Raw genomic sequence first — 24,352 nt, 5'->3', positions numbered from 1 at the left:
ACTATGTACAAAGCCCCAGGCTAGTGCAATGGCATCAGCCATCTCTAGGCTGAGTGTGGTACAGGGCTGACTTTGTGCCCAGAACTCTCTTGTGCGAAAGAGAGTTCCAGAGACTGCCAGCAAAGCCCAGGGTGCTTCCCTTAGATGGGCACACCCCCCCCCCCGGGGATTGACTTTCTGTCTACAGGATCTCGTTCTTCTAGCCCTTGATTCCCAGGGAATTGGTGTCCGTGAAGTTAAAACCACCAGCTAAATCCCTTAATCCTGTGACACCAGCCTTCCTGTATCCTGACTTCATCCTGAGGTAATGCCTGGGGCTGGCCTGCCTGGGCTGCCAGAACACTGGGACCCTTCTTGGGGCCTGCCCGTCTCCGCTCTAACCAGCTGTGGCTGCTGGTGACCTGTCTCCCGTCACCCAGGGATTCAATCAGTGGCTGGCATTTGCTGCGAGGGCTGTGCTGTGCATTGTAGAATGCTGGGCAGCCTCTCTGGGCTCCACCCACCAAATGCCAGTAGCACCCCCAACCATGTGACATGGCCAGCTGTCACCAGAGGGGCAGAGTGGCAGTGAGAACGAGCCCCTGCTGCAGAGCCAGCCCCACTTCTTACCTCAAGACTGAAACATCAACAACCCCAGCAACAGAACGAGGCCTTCCACCCTTTAGGGGGAGACATCTTTGCTGGCTTCCGGTACAGTGCCTGGCAGGTGATAGAATTCCAAGAAACACTTGTTGAACAAAGGAGAGGGAGAGGAAATCTGCAAAGACACTTGACTACTTTGCCCCGTCTGTCTTCTGTGCAAAGAGGGAAAGAGGACAGAGAAGCAGCCCCCAGCCTCCTCTCCTTCCATCCTTGGGGGCTTCAGATGAGGAGGCAGGAGAACGGAGTCCGTGAAAGGAGTTCTCATTACTGGGAAGAGAAGAGCAAAGAAACAGCATGGGGGAGTGGCCTGAGCTTATTAAATTTGCTTCCAATTTTCTTACCACCATAATTGGATTCTGATTTATAGGACATGTGTGGACGAGCGCCTGAGATGGAGCTATTAGCTGAGCATTAGAGCACATGCTGCAGGGAGGCCGGTGTTGGGGGGCATTGCCCAGGAATTCAGAAATGCCGCAAGGCCGGAGGAGGCAGCAGGTGCGGGGAGGGGACAAGGCCACGGAAGTTTTTGCCTGATAGGCAGCTGGGCCGATGGAAAAGCCAAGCACACTGGCAGTTATGGAAGCCCTCCCAAGCACATCGTGGCCCGGCCCCAAGCAAAAGCAGCCCCATAGAGGCCGGGGCTTCATTTCCCCACGTGGAATAGAACCGTCACCTTGTCCTCTTGGTCCTCCATGCCAGGGAACCCCGGGTATTTTGTGGGGATGTCTGGAGTGACCTAGAAAGCAGAGTGACTGAGGCAAGGAGGTGGGCTTGGAACTCCCTATTCCCAGGCTTTATGGGGGGGTGGGCAGTGAGGGATGTCCACATCCAGGCTAGTTTAGAAAGCGAGTATCTCTGGTTTCCAAAGGATCCGCTTCATAGTCACCCTTTGGGGTTGACAACCAGAACTTCCCTTGCCCACCCACCCCTGACCCAACATGTGACATTTTCACAGTCTCAGATGGACAGCTGCTGTCATCGGCCTTTCAATACCTCTTGGCTGTGGCTCAGTTTCCTCATCCCTGATCCAGGGCCAGTGGGAGGCATGGGGACCAGGTGCCCAGCAGTGGCCTTCCCTCTGCACGTCCTCTCCCAGCTTCGCTCTCTCTTTACGTTGGACTAGAAGGCCCTGAAGCTTTATGGGCACAGTCACTGCACCTTGCAAGTCCATGACCTCTGCGGCCGGTCTTCTCGTTCTGGAGGTATCCACATCCATGTGCTCGGCTCTCCCACCTGCCTCCATGGGAATCTCTTGGTTGTGCTGGTGTCGGAACAACCTCTTGCCATCTTGTCCCCTGAGACCCGCAATCCTGTTAACATGGACGAGAGCCCTAACTCCTGGGGCCCCGCCAAGGTCCACCGGGGTTGCAAGGATGACGGTGTGTCTGTCTGTATTGAGATGGCGATGGTGTAACCGTCAGTGTAACAAAGGGACGGCGTCTAGCCAGGGTGAGTCTGAGATGATTTCCCAGCAGAGTTCTCCTGTTTATTGAGCACGGATGGTCCAACAAACAGTCCTCGTTTTCCAGTTGTCCCGTCCCCACCACTGTCCCCACATTTGGGTGACAGCAGCTGGCCCTGCCCTCATCCAAGCAGCACAGAAAACATCTAGCAGACAAGCAGCTGCTCGATAGAGGCACCCCCCCGGGGAGGGGAGGGCAGTATTTTGATAAAGCAAATGTATATTTTTGCTGTTGTCTAGCAATACTTATTATGGGGTTGCTTTGACTGTGGGGGAACAGGTGGCAGGGTGGACTGCGCCCAGGAACCACGAGCTGGAAGACCTTGCCGCTGGGAAGCCTCATTAGGTCACGTCCTCCTGGCCGGCTGGCGCTGATTTTTCCCCTCAGCCTACTCTCCCAGCCTCTGTCCAGGGCGCGGTGCTAAATGGTTCAAACAGTGGGATACCCATCGCTTGCCTGGAGGGAAAATTCCACACTTCGATAGGTCTCACCAGGAAGACATTTTTCCTTTGCTCCTTTTCATCCTGGGAAATGAAGGGGCAGCGGCCCAGTCTGGGATCGCCAGTCTCCCTCCTCGTATTTACTCGGTTGGAATGGCTGCCAAAGATCATCATCATTTCTCTCCTTGTACTCGTCACTTAGCAGTAATAGGATAAAAATCTTTACGGCTGGAACGGCTAAGCATAAAAAATGTTCATATTCCCTCCGAGTCAAGGCTATTCCACTAGCTTAGCACAGAGTTTGTGATTCCGCATCAAGGCGGAGGGGACGAGAGAGAAAACCCATCACAGACACTTAGCTTTTGCAAACATGCTCTCCCCATCTGCTCTGTTCTGGTCCCTCCTGTGCACCATTTTTCAATACAGGAGTTTGTGAGCCTGTTGATAGTAGCTGTGAGCGCTCTTCCCTCTAGAGCATCCTGGAGTCCCAGGGAGCCTTGGAGGGGGGCAGCAGAATGAGTTTCTGCACATCCTAGAAGTGGCTTTCCGGAAGAACGGCATCTGCTGCCCTGGGGGCTGTCTGAATCCCTGGGGCAAGGTGTAGGAGCAGGTTCTCACCAGAGGGGAGGGGAAGAGAAACCACAGAAGCTGAGATGGGAGGTGCCTCTGGGCCAGGATTCCTTCCACTCCTGGGCCTCTAGGTCCTTGTTTGCTACCCCTGTCCCTCCGCCACTGCCTCCTCTGTGAGTTTCGGGCAGATTTCCCAAAGAGGCAGCATCTCAGCCTATGAAAGGGGACTGGTCAAGAAAATTGTGGATGAGAATTCATCTGAACGAGCTTCCTTCACTAATGTCTTCTCACACCTTGTTTGAGTTCATTCCCACCAGCTTTGACATTGTGTGTCGTGTTCATTCATTCATTTTCCTGTTCTTTCACTCATTCATCCACTGGACAGATTTATTGAGCAATAACCACATGCCAAGCTCTATGCTAGGAATTGGTCCCCCCTCCCAGGGAGCTCATGGTCTATGGAGAAAATGCATATGGGACTGATTCCTGGTGCTCAGCTGTGAATTGCCCTGAGGCCTGTCGTTGAATCTGGAACTAATGCATGGACTTCCTGTCCTCAATTCCCAAGTGCCCATCTCCCGCCCTGTCCTGGTTTTGGTGTCACTATTTCTGTCTTGGACATGGAGCAAACCATATGAGTTGGGAGCTTTCCTGTAAAAAAAAAAAAAAAAAAAAAAAAAAAAAAAAAAAAAGTTGAAACAGCATTAAGCTGGTCTACCCAGGAGAAGGCATTTACACTTGGATGGGAGGCAGAGACAAATGGCATTTGAGCTGGAATTGGGGGCGACAGGTAGGATTTTAACTGGTGGCAGGCATCCCAGATTGAGGGAACAGCATACGCAAAGACAAGGAGGTGGGAGAGCCACACTGTTTTCAGGAGTCAGTCCAATTTCCTTGGAGTGTGGGTGATGGAGGGGAGAATAATTCTGGATGGGAAACTTGGGATCGGGTTGTAGCCAAGTCTTGAATTCAAGGTAAGGAATTTAGAGTCAGTTCAGTCAACATTGGAATGTTTAGACTTTCATCCTGTCATAGCCTCATCATCTCAGTAACCCCAGGAGATCTCCTAAGCAACGCATCCCTGGCCAGTCCTGGGTCTGTGGAGCTCCTGCCGAGATGGACGGGAGGCCGTGGGGAATACTAAGGTAGGTCCGAGCAGAACAATACCTGGTAGCAGTGATGCCCTCCGCACCCCCAAAACTATCCCAACAGGGTAGAGTGTGATGTAGGATCTTGGCTCTAAGGCATTGGCATCCTCAGGTTGGGGGTGCTGGGTGCTACAATGGGGAATTTGTTCCAGGGTGAGGTGGGAGAGAAGCGAGAACTGGTCTGGAGGGAAAAGGAGATGGTGAGGTCCGGGAAAAGGAGTCTGTCCAGTCTGACTGTTGGGTTTGGGACTAAGTACCAGTACTGGCTACGAAGACTTGGGCAGAAAAGCAAGACTAGCAGACGGAGCACATACCTAGGTAAAGAGATCTAGGCTCAGAGGGGTTAAGGGACATGTCCAGGATCACACAGCTAATCAGTATTTGGCTGAAACTCAAAACCCAAGTTTTCAGGTTCTAGGTCTGTATGTAGATAAATATATATATGTATATATTCTGTCCCGATTAGGAAGCCTGTATTATGTCCAAGTTCACTGAGAACGCACATGTTTTACTGGTGCTTGTAGGGCAAGGAGAAGAGATGATGCGTGAGGGTTCTGTTTCCCAGTTGAGATAGTTTGAAACTTCTATTTGAGCTTTGCTTGGGGCATGGATATAACATATTTCAGGCAGCTAACGGAGTCAGTAGTTTCTTGTGTTCTGTCACCAAGACCAAGAAGAACCTGTGTGCCTTTGAAAGGCCCTAAATGGCTTTAGCTGTGGAGGCACATTTTCCTCCCTCCCCCCTGGGTTTGCTTCCTTTATTACATGTTGCCTGAGGAAGGAGATGATGGAAAGGAATGTGGAAAGACACAGAGAAGTGTGTTCAGTGCCCAGAATTGGGAAACTGGAATGAAATATTTCCCTTGCAGAATTTATCCTGCCAATTATTCAGTCTTAGGTTAGTAGGTGTTAACCTTAAAAATCGAACAACAAAAGTGTCAAGCAACAAATGAGTTTGTTCACGAAGAGCAGAGATACCGCAGTTTGAGATCTACAGTCTATGGGGGAACCACAGGCAAGTCTGGAGAACAAAGAGGAGAGCGTCCTCCAGTGAGAGAAAGAAGGAAGTCGGAGGGGTCGTTCGGAACAAACATTCATTGGAGGAGAAAGAGAGTTTGAAGTGGTGGCAGCTTTTCATTAGCTGCAGGCAAAGACAGCTTGAGGTTTCCTTTACTCATTTTCTCACCGGGACTTATCCGTCAATAAGCAGTCCAAACACTTGCTCTCATGGGGCTTCCTCAAGGAGGCAAATCTGCCAGCTGGGTGACTGGGAGCTTCTCACTGCCCTCCGCAGGCCACCAGTCCCTTCTCACCAGAGGGCCACTCTCCTGGGAAGAATGTTCCCTTCACTAGCCTTGAAAACAAGCCCTGACCCGTCGACTTGGGGGCCAGTAACACCAAGGCGAAGGTGCCATCATGGCTGTCTCCTCTAAGTTATTCTTTTATTCCCCATTGTTTTTGGAATATGCATTTTTAAGAAAGCAGAAGGCTGAAGAGGAGACCCTGGACTTCCACTGTGCATCCTGGAATGTTCTCTTTAGTGCTAGACAGCTGGAGTGCTTAGGGGAAGAGAAAGCATTACAGAGTTTGGCTGTGGCTCTTGCCTCTGATCGTGGGCTATATTGAATCCTTTCACTTCCGTGACTTTTGAAATATGTCTGCAAGACCAAAATATTCCTCAAGATCCAGAACCTCTCTTCATCTTACTTAGAATCAGAGTCCCACATACATACAGAAAGGTTGACACTTCATACATATGCCACTTGAAGAAATTTCCAGAGAGAACACTCCTGCATTCCCACATCAGGCACCTCCATCAAGGGAAGGGTGACTGTTAGTTTGCCAGAAGCACCCTGTTGTCCCTGCACCTACTCCCCACTGTAGGTAACACTGTCCTGACTTCAAATGCCAGAGTCTAGCATTGCTTATTTTTGAACTTTAAATAAACAGACTTACACAGTATGTGCTCTTGTGTGTCTGGCTTCCCTCAAAATTAAGTGTGGGAAACCAGCCACGTTTTCTGAGATGTGGTGTATTTCACTGCTGTATAGTATTCCTTGGTGTGAGTCTGTTGCAATTTATGTATCTGTTCCACTGTTAATCCTCGTTTGGGGTTTTTCCAGTGTGGGGCTCTGATGAACCATGTTCCTTTGATTAATCTTGTACTTGTCTTTCGGTGAACACGCGTGTCCACCCCACCAGCCGTGTACGTGTCCGAGAGTTCCATGGCTCTACATCTTTGCAGTCAGTCACTGGCTGTTGTCTCTTTCACTCGAGCCTTTGAGAGGCTGAGTCGTGGTATCTTCCTGTGGTTGGGGTTCGCCTTTCCCTGATCACTGAGGTGGGGCACCTTTCAGAAGATCGTGGACCATGCCAGTCGCCAGTCAAGTGTTTCACACCTGCTCTCTTCACCTCTCTAGGCCCTTTGCCCAAGAACCAAGCACAACGCCTCTTAGTCTGTCCTCAATAATTTCTCTACAGAGTGCTTTTGACATTTTCTCCCACATCATGGCGGTGCACGATAAACAGGAGAGAAGCCATTAGACAGAGCGTGAGAAGCTGTGGGTCCTGTCTAAGATAGTGCTCAACACTTCAGCCCTCAGGGTGTCTGTTTCCTCACAGGTAAGAAGAGAGACGTAGCTCAGAGATGCTTATTAAGGTCACTTCAGCCCTGTCTGCTGGTTGGAAATACTGGTGCTGATAAGAATGTGCAGAAACTGACTGAGGGACTGAAACTGATTGGAGGCTATTTCCAGAAGCACGACTCCTTCCAGCTCAGCAGCATCCCCCCTCCCCGCACCACCATGGCCCTGGATGAATCCTTCCCCTCGCACACTTCTCTTCCTAAGGAGACTCGAGGGCCTGCAGGGCCACGAGAGCTGTCCTTTATTGCCGGCTTGCTCATTTCTTTGCGCCCTTATGCCTTCTCCTGGGTGGAGATCCCCAGACCCCCCAACCCGGCTTGAGATGGCAGCGTAAGCTGCTTTGATACCATCTTTCAACAACAGAGCTGTTTGCTCCTGGAGTGAGCGCGTCACACGGATGGTGGCTTGACTGAAAACTGGGGACCTGCCCACGTTTTTCAGCATGGAATAAGGAGTCGGAACATGTGAACTTTCTCCTTTTATACCACAGAACGCTGTTGTGTTGGGTTCCCGTTACCCCCCAGTGCTTCGAAGAACCATTGGCTGGGGTGACGTGCCCCTTCTCTGCATCTCTAATGCCAGAAAGAGACGGGACTGGCAGGACAGGTCCCAGGTCCTCCTGAGGATCTCGGGCACCTGGTATGATTCCTCAGTAAAACCTGAACCTTGGCCATGCTCAGAGTAAGAGTAACCACACCCTGTAGCTCCAGGAATCTGCACAGAGCCTTCTCATGTCCCTTTAAAAAAAAAAAAAAAAAAAAAAAAGATTTTATTTATTTATTTATTTATTTGTTTGACCCAGAGAGAGAGAGAGAGAATGAGAGAGGGAACACAAGTGGGGGAGCAGGAGAGGGGAAAAGCAGGCTTCCCACCGGATGCGGGGCTCGATCTCAGGACCCTGGGATCATGACCTGAGCCAAAGGCAGACACTTAACAACTGAGCCACCCAGGTGCCCCCCCACATCCCTTTCTTAGCAGTGCTTGGGGTGAAGAGGTCACCACCATTGAGCAGGGGAGGAAACGGAGCCCCGGCACTGCTGCTGGTTAAGGAGTGGCAGGGCAAGGTGTCCTAGCCCTGTGGGCTTTGAGATCGGGCCTGCCTCTCATGTATCAGCTGCTCCTTGGGCGAGTTACTCAAACTCCCTGAGCCCCAGTGCCTCGTCTTGAAATGAAAATAATAGTAAATGCCGGGGTTGCCCTCAGGGGGAGGGAAATAATCCATGCCGGAGGCCAAGCACAGTCTTTAGCCCCGGGTCAGCTCTGTCTGTTAGCTGCTGTGCTGAGTGTCGGGTGGGCCCGAGTCCCAGGATCCCTGGGAGCACCCAGACCCGGGAGGCAGGGCAGAGAGGGGGCCGGCCCTGAAGGAACAAGGAGCTATGTGAATGAGTTTGGAGAGGCCCCGGCTCTGTGCCCAGTCCCCCACCTCTGAGCTGGGGTGTGCTCCAGGAACAGGGTGGTGCGGGGGCGGGGAGGGTGCGGGCAGAGAAGTTCTGCACGGCGCTTCCTGCCTCTCAGCCTTGGCTCCTGGCGCCGAAACACTTCACTTGCCTGAATGTCAAACTTAACTTAAAAAACCGGAGCGCAAAATAAGCAATGAGGCAAGCGCGATGCCACGTCTGGTGAAATGTGTACTTTTAAAATAGTGGGGAGAGAAGCCAAGGCCAGCAGAGGGAGTGATTTCAGGGCCGGGGGCCAGGAAGCAGAACTGTGTCTGACAGCAGATGAAAAGAGCAGAGGAGGTGACAGCTGGGGGGCGGGTGGCTGTGGAAAGCCGGTGCTGGCCAGGGTGACAGACAGTGGGATGGAGTGACGCGAGCGGTGGGCCTGGGGGCGGCTGGAAAAGCCGCTGAAGTAAGGCACAATGTGACAGAAGAAGGGGGCCCTGTGGAGTCAGGTAGCAGCAGGGTTCTGTCTGGGTTAGCAAGGGCACGCACGGTCAGCTAATGTCCCTGTGGTTGTCCTTGGTGTCCCTGGTACAGCAGGGGAACCCTGATATTTGACTGAAGCAGGGGTGTCTGGACAGCTCTCACCTTCGGCTCCCATCTGACCCTCACCATAACCCTGACACCGGCCAGAGCTGGCATCGTTCCTCTGCTCTCCTTCCCTGCTCTGCCATGTCTTCCCTTGATGCATCATATGGACATATCTTTTTTTTTTTTTTAAAGATTTTATTAATTTGTTAGAGCAGAGGGAGGGGCACAGGGAGAGGGAGAATCTCTAGCAGATTCTAAGCGGAGCATGGAGCCTGATATGGGGCTCCATCCCACGACCCCAAGCTCATGACCTGAGCTGAAATCAGGAGTTGGGCCTTCACCTACTGAGCCACCCAGCACTCCTGAACACATCATTTATTCCTTACCCCAAGCCTCACCAAGCCTGCTTGTACCACCTCTTGAGACAGCATGCATCCACTTTGCTCTCACCCGTTCCATCTCAGGACAGGTCCCACTGTTGACCTTGGACCCAAGCCCACACCTTTGGAGTCTGACTTGGCCCACCCTCATTCCGTTGAGTGTGCGTCCTACATAGCTCTTAGACCTTGGCCTTACTTGATCCTCAGCGGCTGTCCCCTCTCACCAGGATGACTCCTGCAGCAGCCCCCACCGCCCTCCAACATGCATCTGGCCTCCTACCAGTCTGTCCTCCACTTTTCCTCCATGGAGATCTTTCCAAATGCAGACACTTGGCTTCCCATCTAAAATCTTTCAAATGTCGTTGGCTCGCTTCTTCTGAAAGGCCGGTCCACCCCAGCTAATCAGGGGCTGTGGCTCCCTGATGGTACTCAAGGCATCATGGCTTTTCATCTGTGCTGCTCTGTCTGTGCAGGGCACTCCTTCATCTTTCAGGAACCTGGGGTGGGGTGAAGAGGGTCTTTTCCAGGAAGACATCTCGCCCCCTCCCGCTGAGTTCAGTGGCTCCCCCTCACTCCTGTGCTCACTGTGAGCACTCATTACCCATTACCCCAGGGGCACACATCCATCTCCCCCCCCCACCGTGACCTAGAGTGACCCGGGGAAGGTGTGCCAGCAGCATGTCTGACACACAGCCTCTCATCGGTACAGGTTGAGGGACTGTGGACCCAAAGCGTATCTTGCTGGCTTCCCTGTCACACTGTCTCCTGAAAACATGAGGGTTTGGGAGCACAGGTATGGGAAAGAATCCTCGAAACAGAGGGAGAAACTCAAATCCTGGGAAATTTAAACCCACCTTCACTCAACAAAGGATTCTCCGTGTTAGCCCATAAATCCGGGACCATAATCAGCCAATGTTTATTGATCAAAGTATTCCCCTGGCATGTGGCAGGCACCTTGTATATGTTCTCCCAGCCCAGCAACCTTGCTGTGATTCTGGTTTAGAGATGAGGACATCGACTCCAGTCAGTTGACTAAGTTGCCCTTAAGAAATGTAAAGAATTAGGAAAGTGGGCTCTGCCCATGGAGAAGACAGCACAGCTTTGCAGACAAGGGAGTAATTCCCATGAGAAATGTGGTAGGGGACGCTGACGTGGGTGGCATAAGGCTGGCATTTAGGCAGCCCTGGACAAGAAGATGGGGTGTGTGGGATGGGGAGTCGTGTGGAGGTCATGCTCAAGGGAGAAATGAATGGACCAGGTTAGCAGGACTGGGAGGCTCAAGCAGGGGAGCTATGGGGCAGGGCTGGGGGTTAGTGTGACTGGGGGGCCTTGGGATGCGGTCAGGGCTTGGCTTCAAGGAACCAAGTGAGACTAAGGAGAGCAGGGAGGAAGGAGATGGTGGGGCGGCTCTGTAGGCAAGGTCAGGGGGCTTTGCAAAGGTGCAGACCCAGCTTGGGCAGGCCGAAGTGAGAAGAAAAGGGGCAGAATGTGGGGCAGGACCGACTCAGGATGGATAGATGGATGAACAGGCTAGGAGGAGAGCTCGGGAAGGTGTGAGAAGCCTTTGCTTTTTACCTCCCCCTTCAGACCTTCCAGAAGGGCACACTGTTGTGAGTCCGCAGGAGAAGAAGTGGGGAACACTTGGCCCTCAAGCAGACGGTCCCTGAGCTCAATGGCCGCATCCCTGGATTCACTAGGGCTACAGGTTTTATCTCAGCTGCTTCAGTCTGAGGATTGAAGGCAAAAGGTAAAAGGAAGGACTGCCTATTCTCTGATCCTTGAGCTGGAGAGTCTGAGAAATATCAGGCAATTGTTCAGGGAGCATCAAAGAGAACCGCTATTCTTTAGCAGGCGAGGGACAGCCCAGACTTGTGGTTTTTTCCATCTTTCCAGAACCTTCTAGCATGTGCCCTTCAAGACCAAAGGCAGGGAGAAAGGTGAAAGAAAGGCCGGGAGCCACTGAGTCAGATGACCATCCAGGGGTCCCCAAGACGAGCATGTGAGAGCACAGAGTCGGGAGCCGGCCCATCTGGTTTTATCTCGGGGCTCTGCCGCTCACTGACCTGCCCTCACAGTCCCCTCTGCGATGAGAGAGGAGGACTTCAGAGAATCACTGTGCAGATCTCAAGCTCTTGGGAGAAGACCTGAGGCAGAACCAGGGGTCAGTAGGTGTTGTGTGTTACTACTATTGTGTAATGTGATTCCAGCAGGGCTAAAATAAGACTTGAAGGAACCCTTGTCCCAGACACTGAGGAAATCTTTTTCAGAAACATTGCAAAAATAGGCCTTGGCCCAGCTCCACACTTCCTGGTCCCAGCTACACTCTGCCTTTGTCTTTTGAGAACATTCCCCCCCCCACCGCGTGTGTGCACGCACACGTTAAGCACACGAGCACAGGCGCACACGGCTGCCATCTGGGAGGTGCTTGGTACCAGCGAACGCAGGTCCTGGCAATGTCCCGAGAGAAGCCTCTTGGCTGTGTCCCGAGAGCCGTCACGCTTCCTGGAGGGATGGTCCTGCCGCCTCCCTGTGGCTTCCCCTAAACTCCGGGGTCCCACTCATTTCAAAGGAGCTAGTCCACGTAACGGAGCAAAATCAGTTGTCTGGGACAACAAGGGGGTCCTCTCTAGAGGGGAGAAGTGGCGGTTTCCAGGAGGCCTAAGTTCAGCCTGACATATCTGTATCCCCCAGTCGGATGCGAGTTCTGAGCCAGTTGCACAGACAGCAAAGTATGTGAGGAGATAAATGGGGACCCGAGATCATAAAAACCATCGTGAGCTGTGAGGCTCAGCAGCCCCAAGAACAGACCTGGGGCTGTTGGTTCTGGAGCAAAGAGTAGAGGCTTCCTGTCTTCTGTGTTCAGTGTGCATGGCACATCGGGCAGGGTGGGGAGGGGGTGTCAAACCCAGGCACATCATAATTTAGTGGGCAGACCTCTGAGCTGTACTTTCACGTGTGAATTACTACAAATCTGATCCTTGGTGTTGGGGCAAGAGGGAATACCGTGAGTGAGATGTTCTTAAAGCTTAATTCTACAATTTAAAGGGTTTTTAATGGTTCTGAAATTGCAGCCTTTTCTAGTGTTTAAACAGCCTTTTATGAAAGGATGATATTAGGTGATGGGATTTTTAAAATATGTTCTCTCCCACAAAATAAAATGTTGCAAACCTAATAATGGTCTTTATAAATTTTTTAAGGTTTTATTTTACTCATACGAAAGAACCCAGCATCTAGAAACCATTGTCTGGCACTAAGGGTGAAATGTGAAATCGGATTGTATACAAGCTAAGCTTGAGGAATATATAGGACAACGATGTGCATTAGAAATAGACGTAAGCCACATAGGTAACGTGAAATCTTCTAGTAGTCATGTCTTAAAAAGCAAAAGAAACAAGTGAAATTAATTTTAATAATACATTTTAACTCAGTACACCCAAATATGACCATTTTGACATACAGTGAGTGTGATGAGCTATTTTACATTCTTTTTCATACAAAGTCATTGCAATCTTGCACATATTTCACACTCCAATGCCCAGTGGCTACCGCATTGGACACTGAGGGTCTGGATGAAGAGGGTGCCCGAGCCATGTCTGGCAACCCCGTCCAGGTAGGATTCAGTCTGTCTCCCCTCATTTGAGAGAGCAAGTGTTCATCATCCTTGAATAGTGTTCAATGGACACCTCGATGAACAGTGTTTTCATCTCCATGAACAGTGTTCATCATCCCTGGGACTTTGGTAAACAAGGAGAACATCTCGGCCCTTTAAATACAGTTGGGTATTTCCAATTCCAACATGTCAGAGCTCTCCACAGGCATCAGATGACTGTCCCCGGTGTCTCCCAGGACACCCTTCATGCAAGGCTCCCTGTTTGTGCCACTGGGGCTCCATATTCCAACTTCAATCTTAGTGACTTATTTGGTCTCTCTTCTCTGTATGATTGACCTTGGGACCTTGCTCAGCTTAGAGCTCAGGAGTTCCCTCAAGCTGATGTAACTCATAACTTGTCAAGGGACACTGTCCCCTCTGACTTCTCCCCAGTGGGCGCCCACCTGCTTCCTCCCTCACGGATGCATCCACTCATTCTTCAGACCTATGTTGTAGGTCTTCTGTGCTAGGTTCTGAGGTCCCAACTACAAATGAGTCCTTGCCTTCGGTGCAGCCAGTAGTAGAGGGGACAGATAAGTAAGTTCACAATGTTTGGTAATCAATTACGAAGATGTCCTAGGAGAGCACCTTGGAAAAGCCTGGGGAGATCAAGAAATGCTTTCCAGGGAAAGTAACTTCCAAGCCAAGATTAGAAGACTAGAAAATTGCCTGACCTTGAAAGAGAGGAGAGTGCATTTCAGACACGGGGAGGGAGGCCATGCCTGCAGAGGTCCGTAGAGAGAAGAGTGGGTCAGGCAGAACCTGGCCGAAACTTGGAGCGTGCAGGGGAGGAGTCAGAAGTGGGGCTGGGTCACTAGGATAGGAAGCTGTGATTAAGGGTTTCAGCTTCATTTTGCAAGCAGTTAGGTAGCGTTGAAACATGTTAAAAATTTGCAGTTTGGAAAGATCGTTTTAGCTGCAGCATGCTGGATAGATTGTAAGGGGATAAAGCTGGCTGGGAAGTTGCTGCGGTAATGCAGACAAGACATGATAGGAATGTGAAGAAACAGCCAGGTCATGAGATAAGTAAGAGGGATTGACAGGCCTAGGCCTTTAGTTAGGTTAGGGGACTGGGGAGAGGCAGGATTTGAGAATATCGCTTGGGTTTGGGCACATCATAGATGGTGGGTTGGGGAACGCAAAAGGCACAGCAGGCTTGGCCAAGGTGCTGAAGGCAGAGCGTAGGTGAAGAGGTCACCTCATGGGGACCTCCAAGGGAAGGTGCTCTTCAGGACTAGGAATAAGGTTGGGCTCATTAGCAAATAGATAGGAAATTGAAGCCTTGGAAAAAAGTTGAGTAATCCAAAGAGAAGTTAGACTGAGAAGAAGATGGTTTACTAGAATTTGCAGGAGATACTAGAATTTCAGATGAGGGAAAGAAGAGGAAAACCCAGAAGAGACAGACTAAGGAGAGGATAGACACACTAAGGTGATTTCACCAAAGCCGAGGGCAAAGAACCAAGTATTTAATAAAATGTGTGACCTTCCATGTCACATTTTACAGAGATAACAAGTAAAGCAAAGACTGAAAAGTTTCCATTAGTTTAGCGACATGGAGGAGCAGTAGGGATGTTGGTAGTAGGATTTGGTAGGGAGGGGGGTGAGAGGGCACTGGAAGGCAGACGTGAACAGAAACACTATGTGGACTGGAGCCTGGGGCCTCTCTGAGTCATCTGACAGGGGTCCCAAGCTTGGTTCCTTGAAGGAAACAGCAGGTTCAGTGGTAAGGCCCAGAAGACCCTCGCCAAACCACTAACTAGCTGGGTGGCCTTGGGCAGGTCAGTTCAGGGCCTCAGTTTCGCCATCGGTGAATATAGAGGGAGCCGGAAGCAATGTGTTCTAAACCTGTGTCCCACACAGTCCTCCCTGTATATCCAGTAAATGCGCACGTTCCCACTATGTGTAAGGCGTGGTGTGCTAGAAGAAAAGAAAAAATGCACGGGTGGGAGGGGGCGGGTTTTGAGGTCAAAGCTGGGTAAACAGTAGGCTAGCAGGTCTCAGAACCTGTAACATGTTCATGTGTATTGGCGATCACCAGAAAGGTGATCTAGCAGTCTTCCAGTATTTCTCATTTGCCCAACTGACTTGACTTGTGCCAACTGCGTTCACAGAACACGCATAGGCTTCTCCTGGAGACACTGTCCACCAGCTGCCAGTGTAGGGGGCACCCAGCCAGATGCTCTCTGTGGTACTTTCTATGTTGCAGCAACTCCGGGGTTCGTCTGGAGTCCAGGAGAGAAAGGTCTTCCAGCTGCCAAGAGCTGCAAAACAAGGTAGAAGCAGAGACTGGGCCTTTAGGGGAGGCCTTATCATGGCCTCTTTTTTTTTTCTTGAGAGAGTGAGAGAGAGAGAAGGAGCAGGAGGGAGAGGAAGGGAGAATCCGAAGCAGACTCCACACTGAGTGCAGAGCCTGATGCAGGGCTCGATCCCATGACCGTGCGATCATGACCTGACTCAAAACAAAGAGCTACCCAGGTGTTCAATATCATGGCCTTTAAATCATAGTGTCCTCTTTCCCCAGTTAGCATCCAGTCTGTCAGCAGAGATGCCTGGGGGACTTCTTACATTGCCAGGAAAATGGGCTTGTAGAGCTATTTTCTGGAAACACCATTCTGATCTGTGGGCTGCCGTTAATCTGTGGAAGTGCCCTCGCATGGTCAACATGTAGATTGTCTTAGAAATGTGATGCCACAGGGAGTCGGCGGCTGAGAAATCCAGGGGGTACCCCGAGGAGGAATAAATGAACTGCAGGTCCTGAGCTGGACTGACAGCGTCAACTCCCATCCATGGGAGAAGTGAGCAAAGAGACAATTTCTTATGTATTGTATGGTTCATATTAAGGGAGTTGAATCTATAAAGATTGGGACAAGCCCAAAAGGTACTACTGGAGAACTTTTCTGTGTGTGTAGGGCCCTCAGGCATCCATAGCTAGCATCATCTTGGGGGATGGAGGCCACCAGAGGGTCCTGTAGGGGCTCTGGAAGGACCTTGTGGGGTCAGCTACCAACTGCCCAAGAGGATTTATCATTGCCCCCCGGGGAGTGAGAAATGCTGCTGACCTTGTTCCTTCAGGTAGCTAAGGGGGCCTATATTCATTGTCTCTTGTTTCATAACAAATTACCCACAATTTAGTAGCTTAATAGGACATTTATCATCTCAGTTTCTGGGGATTAGGCATTGGGGCGTGGCTCAGGTGTGTCCTCGACTGCAGGCTCTCCCAGGCGGGAATCCAGGGGTCAGCTGGAGCTGCTGGCATCTGAGGGCAAAACCAGGCTGGACCCTCATCCCATCTCCCTTGTGTGGTTCTGGGCAGGATTCCAGTCCTCACAAGCTATTGACCCGAGGCCATGCTCACTCAGTTCCTAGCCATGTGAGACAGCCCCACGTGGCATCTTGCTTCACCAACGTGTACAAGCACAAGGATGGATGTCCCGGTCTTTCCTAACCTGATCACAGACATGGCATCCCAACACTTTAGCTGTGTTCTGTTGCTGAGAAGCCACTCACCGGGGTCAGACCATGCTCCAGGGGCGGGGACGACACAAAGACTTGGGAGTTGGAGGTCATCTGCTGCCCACCACAGTACCCGACCAGGCTTCAAGGCAGCTCATTCCCCAGCCCTGGCCCATGAACCTTCTTCCCAGCATAAAGGAATTTAATAATGAGTTCAGCAATTAAATGTGGCAGCACAATGGAGTCACAGATCTCACTGTTATTCTTAGTATCATTTATGAGATGCAGGATTTCTGTAATCCTAAATGAGGACAGCTGTTGAGGCAAGACCTAGGAGCACTCTATGTTTATGTGGATGAACAAATTAATCTGCATGTGAAATCCCAGTGAAATTGACATGAAATAAAAATTTCATGCCTTACAGTGTATCCGTGTTGCCCATGAAATGAGATTAAAAGGAATTTCTGATTCTACCGTTGTCATACTTTTTATACTGCTTGCATTTTTCTCTTCTAAAGACTCGAGTTTGAACCCAGAGGCCAGGTGCAGGTTTGGCATTTTGTACCTTTTGGCCATCTTCCTTCTCCGCTTGGCTGGGAGCCAGCTTCCTTACAGAGAACTGATTCGGGAATGTATTAGCTCTAAATGTATTAGCTCTCAGCTCTAAATACAGAACCTGTGATTCTCAATGCAGATAGCATGTTCGCTGTCCCTGTCCCAGGGCAGCTGACATTCTGGAAAGGTCCCTGGGCCTTGAGCTTTGCTCCCCTCATCCTTCTACACACCCATCAGCTTTGGGGTGGGTGTTCGTGTCCTGGGGACTGAGGGGAGGAGATGCTGGTCTCATCAAGGCTGGAGCCATGACATGGGGAGATGAGACAAAAGTATGGGAGGGACAGAGGATGTGCCCCCATGCCCCTGCACCTGGAAATCCTCAAATTGTCACTCCTTCGGGGACAGTGTTCTCCCAGGAAACAGGTCCCACCCCCACACTATGCCTGTGTTTCTCTTGGCCCTCGTGTCCATAGAGCTTGGGAAATGGAACACACAGAGAAGATAGCCCATTCGATCTCTCTGCCTGAGTCTGCCCTCTGCCACGTGGGCAGGACTGTAAGAGTCACGGTCACTAGCTATTTAGAAATAGGTGTGCACGGTTTGTCCTTCCCCCGCCCAGGGCCTCATTGAAATCACAACTCTGCTGGCTGCATCCAGGCAGAAAGTGGGAGTCTCTGTCAGGGTCCCCCAGTGGCGGCTCAGTCAGCCATTTCCCTGTCCTCCTCTAACTGCCCAGGAGCGGCATCCCATCTCTCCCCTCTGAGCAGGTGGCTGCAATAGCTAGGTTCCAGAGCTCTGTAGAAACTGCTTCTTGGGTTGGTAACTTGAGTGGGGACACATGGGTCCTCAGGGCATAGGGCACACAGATGGGACTTAGCAGCAGCTGGAGGCTTTTGGATATCCTAGTGCTTGGAATGGTGCTGGCGTGGAGAGGTAGTGGCATGGTGACAGTTGTGGCATGGTGATGAGGACAGCTAGCAGGCCTAGGTTCAAATCTCTGCACTGGCTACAAGTTACTTAACCTCCCTATGCCTCAGTCTCCTCCTGAGTGAGTCCATCAAGCAGTGGCCCCTCATAAGGTTGTGGTGAGCATTTAAATACACCAGGTGCCCTGCACAGTGCCCAGCAGCGGGCGTCACTAAGTAGTAGGGTTTTTTTTTTTTTGTTATTTATTTATTTATTTATTTGGTGGGGGGAGAGAGAGCAAGCACATGCACCCACAAGTGGGGGTTGTATGCCGGGGGAGAGAGGGAGAGAAAGAATCCCTGGCCAGTTCCACGCACAGCACGGAGCCCGACACAGGGCTTGGTCTCCCTACCCCGAGATCATGACCTGAGCGGAAACCAAGAGCCGGTTGCTTACCGACTGAACTACCCAGGCGCCCCGAAGTAATGGTTTAAAAACACGATGAGGTGGAATTTTCATCACTGTAGACCAGGAGCTGAGGCTTAGAGAAGGGAGATCACTGCCAAGACCCTGAGTGGTAACACACCCAGGTGTCCCACCGCAGGCCTGTGTGATCTCCTTTAAATTCTGTGGCATATCTGTGTGACCTTTGCCCTTTTCCTAACTGCCCTCTGTCTTCCCTCTGGGATGTCAGAGCCCCCCTCCAGGAGCCTCTCTTCTCGCTTTTGGTGCCATTGTCAATTGTGGGGGAGTCCAGGGGCCTGCCTTTCCATCAACATTTTGGTGACAATAATTATTATTATTATCTGAGTTCCTGGGTCTTCCTCTCCTTCACTCCCTCCTGTTTTGACTTTGCAGAGTCAAACACCAGATGTTAATAATTTATAGCCATGTCTTTTCTTCCATAAGGGTAGCATGCTGTAGGAGGAAGGTGTGTGTCCAGGAGTCAGAGGACCTGGTTACCAGCCCCAGCAGGCCCACATAGGACCATCAGGAGCCTCTGTTGCCCACTGATAAATTGGGGATGGTGATGAGATCATAACAGTGCTTAGAGGCAGCTGTCCATTTCATCAGTTTTGGCAACAAAATAAAAGGCAGGTGCATGGGGCACCTAGGTGACTCAGTTGGTTAAGCATCTGCCTTCGGCTCAGGTTGTGATCCCAGCGTCCTGTGTCAGGCTCTGAGCTCAGCAGTGGGGCGTCTGCTTCTCCGTCTCCCTCTGCCCCTCCCTGCCTCTTTGTGTGCACGCTCTCTCTCTCTTTTTCCCTCTCTCAAATAAATAAATAAAATAATGAATTTTTTAAAAAAGCATGTGCACATTACATTTCTATGGGAACTGACAGCGACCTTCACTTAGCATGTTTCTGACATACCCACCTTGGCACCTGTTGGAGTGTAGGGACGGGGCAGGGATGGGTAGGGGAGCAGGGACTGATGATGGAGATATGGAAAGAGATGGAAGAGGAAGAAGCTCCTTCCTGCGCCTGGGGCTGGCGTCTCAGGAGCTCCATGGAAGTGTCTTGGCCGGTTAGTGGTACTAAGCACTCAAAAAGTTGATGGTTCAGGAAGACACACCGGAACTTGGGGAAATCGAGAGCCTCAGTTAAATTTTTCAGAAAGAAAAAGGAGAAGCACAGAACAAAAAAAACTGCACATGGGGAGTGAGCTCAGCGGAGCGTACGTTATTCAGGAGGTCGTGGGGTCGTGGGGATAGCAGCCCCTGTGGGCGGGCTGGCGTCAGTCTCCCCACACTGTGTGGTCCGCCTTTCCTCTGGGCTCTACCCCCACCGCAATCTTTCCTGCTCACTCGCTCTTCTCGCCAGTAAAACCCCTGAATCTTTAATAAATTATAAACATGCTTTCCCGTCCGTCTGTGGGTGCCAGATCTCAGCATTGGCAGTTTTTGCCATTCCCCCAGAGTCCTAATAGATCTTGCCATTTGATTAATCTTTTAGAACCTTCTCCCAGAAAGCCCAGCCTCTGAGCCTACTCCTCACGGAGTCCAGTCCGAAGGATTTTTCTCTGCCCCTCGGCCTTGTTGCTGCCAGTGCCAATGTCCCCAAGCAGGGCAGTGGGGTGCTGGGGACAGGGGGGCAGTTAGAAGTCATGGGACCTGGGTTCAGCTCGCCTGAGTCACTCTCCAGGTGTGTGACCCTGAGTGAGATTTGGAGCCCCCCAGGTCCTCTCTTCAGGGGAGTGGAGGTTCTCAGAAGCTGTTTTGAGGGTCTGATGAGACAGTGGAAACTCTGTGACCAGGGTCAGAGGGAAGAATCCGTGAAGTCCCAGGCGCCAGGCTGCCCACGCCATCGAGGTCAGAGCAGTGCCCTGCTGCCCACTCTCCCTGGGCCTGTGTACACTGGAGCTCTTGGGGGGATCGCCGCCCCCCAGATAAGAACTGCCCCCGTCCTTTATCCTGCAGGAGGGGGGAGGGGAATGAGGACCCAGAGCATGATTGCCCGGCCTCCCGCCAATGCCTGTCACACCACCAAGTTCTGCACAGTTTAGGAGGTTGAACTGGGTCGTCTCCAAGGCCCCTTCCTTTTTGGAATCATGAGTTCATGGTTCTAGTCCCTAAGCGCAGAACAGGGCATGGAGGCTGGTTCAGCACCCAGAGCCGTGCTAATAAGAATTCTCACAGCCGTTTACGTGGCTTCTGTTAAACACCTTGCGCGTTGTCTGCAGTCTGTGGTCTTCGCCGCAAGCCTGTAAGGGAGGTATCTGTCTGCATTTTAGAGGCTCTGAGAAGGCAAACGATGTGCCCGAGGGCCCACAGCACAGTTCTCAGCAGAGTCAGGGTTCAGACTGACATCACAGTCCGGCTTCCTTTCTCTAACACCGATGCTGGCTGCTTTGCTCTCCCTGCCTCCTCACACCCCTCGGGGCCTCTCAGGGCCCCTCACCCTCTGTCAGACAGGACAGAACCACCCAATGGGAGCAGTACTCTGCACATTTGAACTCGCTCTTGAAGATAACGGCCCCGGCGGGTTTGTCAAGCTTGGACTATTCCCTAACAACATAGAAATAATCTAGGGGGGAAACTATGCAAGTTAAAAATTGTCTCCACTTTCCAGAAGGAAAAATGGAGGCTCGGAAAGGTCATTTCAATGTCCAGCCACACAGTCGAGCTCATGCTGCAGGACGGTCTTTGTGGGGTTCTCTCACATCAACCATCTTTATTTGGGGTCAGTTACAGTTAGAGCTTCTGATTCCTGTGCTCCCTTAAGCAGGAGAGCCCAACCCCTGTCCTGCAGATGAGCAGACAGCAAGCTGGAGAGGAGGTGCCTGGCCCGTAGTCCTACAGCCAGTTGGTGGGGTATGACCCCCCGGCCAATATTCTATGAACCATCTCATGTGGCACTCAACCTGGGGGTACAGAACCATGCCAGGGCTGGGACACTACCCCATTTCTCTCTGTGCATCCCTACTTCATCCAGCACTTCCTTGTCTGTGAAGACTTCAGCAGCCCAGGTGGCGTCATGTCTGCCTCTCTGGTCTGCAGGCGCCCGTGTGTGCATGCTGCTGGGCCCTTGTGCATTTACACGCCTGCCTCCCTCAGCTGCATTGGCCAAGGCAGGAGAAATAGCCTCTGTCCCCGGAGGCTCTCTGAGCGGCTCCCACTACCACCCTCCCGCACCAACTTGCCCTAAAGAACTTCCATCACCAAGGTTGGGGTTTGGGGTCCCTTGGCCATCCCCAAGGTAGTGCCAGCACCTGAGCCTTGGCCCAACCCTGCCAGTCGTGGTCTTGGGAGTCACTCGGGTCAGTCTTTCTTTTTGTCCCCTCTCTGACAGAGACGAGGAGGTCCTGCAAAGCTCTCAGCTTTATTACCTTCCTGGAAAAGACAGATGATCACCCCTCGTCTCCCTGACATCCACCTTCTTTCTTTCAGCACTCACCATGCTCACTGCTGCCTCCCCCGCTGCCTGGGTCTCCCAACTCCCTCCACACCCTCACGGACCCTGTAGCACAGCAGCCGAGGGCCTCCCTCCCCATCCCACCAACCAAGTCCATCTCAACTAGCCTCCCGCCCTTCTCCCTCATTGATCCTAATTTAAACTCAGGTCTCTATATGAAGATAGGCAAGTTCAAGACCTCTTCTCCCTGGGGGCCATGTCCAAGCATTTTCCTTCCCGTTTGATAATAGTTAGCAAATGCATATAAATCACTGCCCAAACTTAGTAGCTTAAAACCACAGGAATTGTTGCTTATCTTCATAGTATTTGTGGGTCCGGAGTTCTGGGAGGTCCGGCGTGGAGCCACTGGGACTTCTGTCACCTGCTGGCTGGGCTAGCGTTGGGGGACTCCCTCCTGGGGTGGCTCATTCACGCAGCTGGCAAGTTGGTGGCAGCGGGGGCAAGAGGCCTCTGTTCTCTCATGCATGAGCATCTCTCCACGGGTCTGCTTGCGTGTCCTCGACAGCTGGTTTCCCTCCAGGTGGCCAAAGCAGAGCCTGCACTGTTTCTGGCCTTGGAGGTGTCACCCACGGTCACTTCCATCATATTCTGTTGATCGTGGGAGCTAGCCCCGATTCAGTGAGGGACAGAACAAAGCAAGGCATGAGGACCAGTAGATGAGATTTGCTGGACACCTTCAGGGATGCTGGTGGCCACACCTTCAAAAACCATCAGTTCTTAAGTCAGCAGCTGAGCTAGGAATGCATTTCCCAAATCTCCTTCTCCCTCTCCCCATGAATGGGCATCTAGTATGCTGAACTCTTGTTCTGGGGATGTGGAGAGAGACAAGCGTCCTTCCTTAGAGATAGGGGACTGGTTCCCTAGAACTCATATTCAGGTGCAGAAGACTGTCCCATTTCCAAAAGTTCTGGAAAAGAGATCTGTACAGAATTACAGAAGCACAAAGGACAGGTCATTGCTTATGTGGGCGAGATGGGGAAGGCCTTCACAGCAGGAGGGACATTTGCTCTGGATCTTGAAGGATGAGTAGGAGCTCATTAGGTGGAGAAAGGAGGAAGGACGCTGCTCCATGCAGAAGTCCTAGGATGAGTAGTAAAGGAGAGTTCTAGCAGCAAATGATGCTGCCACCGAGGGAGGTCTCAGGGGGCTGTGATAGGGAGTTTGGACCTCCTGCATCAGGAGCCACTGAGGGCTTCTGGCCAGAGGAAGGTCTGCACAGAGCTGTGTTGTAGACAGGATGTGAGTGGCAGGGGCAGAGGGTGGAGGCAGGAAGCCCAGTCAGTAGGTTGCCCCAGGGATCCCTGAGAGGAGTGAGGGCTCTGGGAGCCGGGCCCATGAGAACAACAGAACAGGAGTAGATTCTGGAGGGTTTTCTTAGTAGACGGAGCTCACATGATGTGGTGAGGCCTTGTCTTAGGCGGGTTGGGAGAGCGGGGACAGGGAAGGCCTGAAGGTCATGACTGAACTTTCCACTATCTTTTCCCCTGGGGCCTTCCTTTCCTAATTCTTGGCTCCTGGCAGGTGACCCAAGCCCAGATGTGCTCAGACCCTGAGCACGAGGGCCCCGCTTTCTCTGCGCAAATTCTCCTGTTCAGTGTTTGCTTTTGGAGGAACGTGTTCAAGTCTCAGGGAGCCAAAGGAACGTCAGGCTCGTTGGCCTAGGAATGAGACAAAGTGTTTTCAGCCACAGACTTCTTTGAGAATCCAGTGAAAAGTATGAATCATCTTCCCAGAGAAAAACAAAACCAAACCACAAACAACCCACACATTTGCATACACTGCTTTGCCAATGGTATCAGCCCGCTCCCGGGGCCCTGGAAGTCCAGCCTTGGATCTCCAGACCCCCAAACTCAAAGCCCTGAGCCGAGGACAAAATTAGAAAATGAAGAGAAGAAACATTTGACTCCCCAAATGTCTGTTATTTACTTCCTCGTTTAATACCACTCCGTGTAATTGGACAGCCCCTGGAAGAGCTGGAAACAGGAGGAAGCACTTACCCAGGGATAGTCCCTGGTGGCACCAGCATCACTTGGCGGGTTTATTTTCATTATTATAGTAATTTTCGGGCTGTGGGCTACAATTTTCCCTTGCAGCGAGGTATTAAATTGAAATTACCCCAGATGTAATTGTCACACGAAATGATCCTGGACACGTGGAAATGAAAGCTTTTTCAAGATGGAGTTTTATTGTCTGTGCCAGGGTGTTAGGGCTCTGCCTAGTTAAACTTGCCAGATTTCCGCCTATGTGGCAGGAGGTCAGGAGTCAGCATGGGGGGGATGGGCTGGAGCTGCTGGCCCAGGACACAGTGAAGCCTCTGTCGACTTGGATGGACACAGACCAGGGAGCAGAGCCCAAGACTTGGGGGAGGCTTGGTGTGGCCACTAGAAGCCCCTGTGCATGAACTCGTCCCACGTTTATGTTCTGTATGCTAACTTAACTTGGATCCAAGCCCAGGTTTCCCTGTGGAGGTGGGCAATTTAGCTTCAGTCATTCTGGGCTCTCCCTGCCCTGGGGTCTTCACCCGTGCTATGCAGCTGGGGTGGTCCCCCCAGACGCCAGGCCTCTGTCTGTACTGGGGACCGCCGCAGTGCCCTTGGTTCCAGCCGTTTAGATC

The 24,352-nt window shown here is 51.6% G+C and overlaps 1 protein-coding gene across 2 annotated transcripts in view; it reads left to right on the top strand.

The window, feature by feature from the left end:
- GALNT14 (polypeptide N-acetylgalactosaminyltransferase 14) overlaps positions 1-24,352 on the top strand; it is a 203,997-nt gene that overhangs the window by 138,937 nt on the left and 40,708 nt on the right. The window lies entirely within an intron of this gene.

The sequence above is a fragment of the Lutra lutra genome, chromosome 9 (assembly GCF_902655055.1).
Source record: "Lutra lutra chromosome 9, mLutLut1.2, whole genome shotgun sequence".
NCBI lineage: Eukaryota > Metazoa > Chordata > Mammalia > Carnivora > Mustelidae > Lutra > Lutra lutra.
This window is presented reverse-complemented; position numbering and strand designations above follow the sequence as displayed.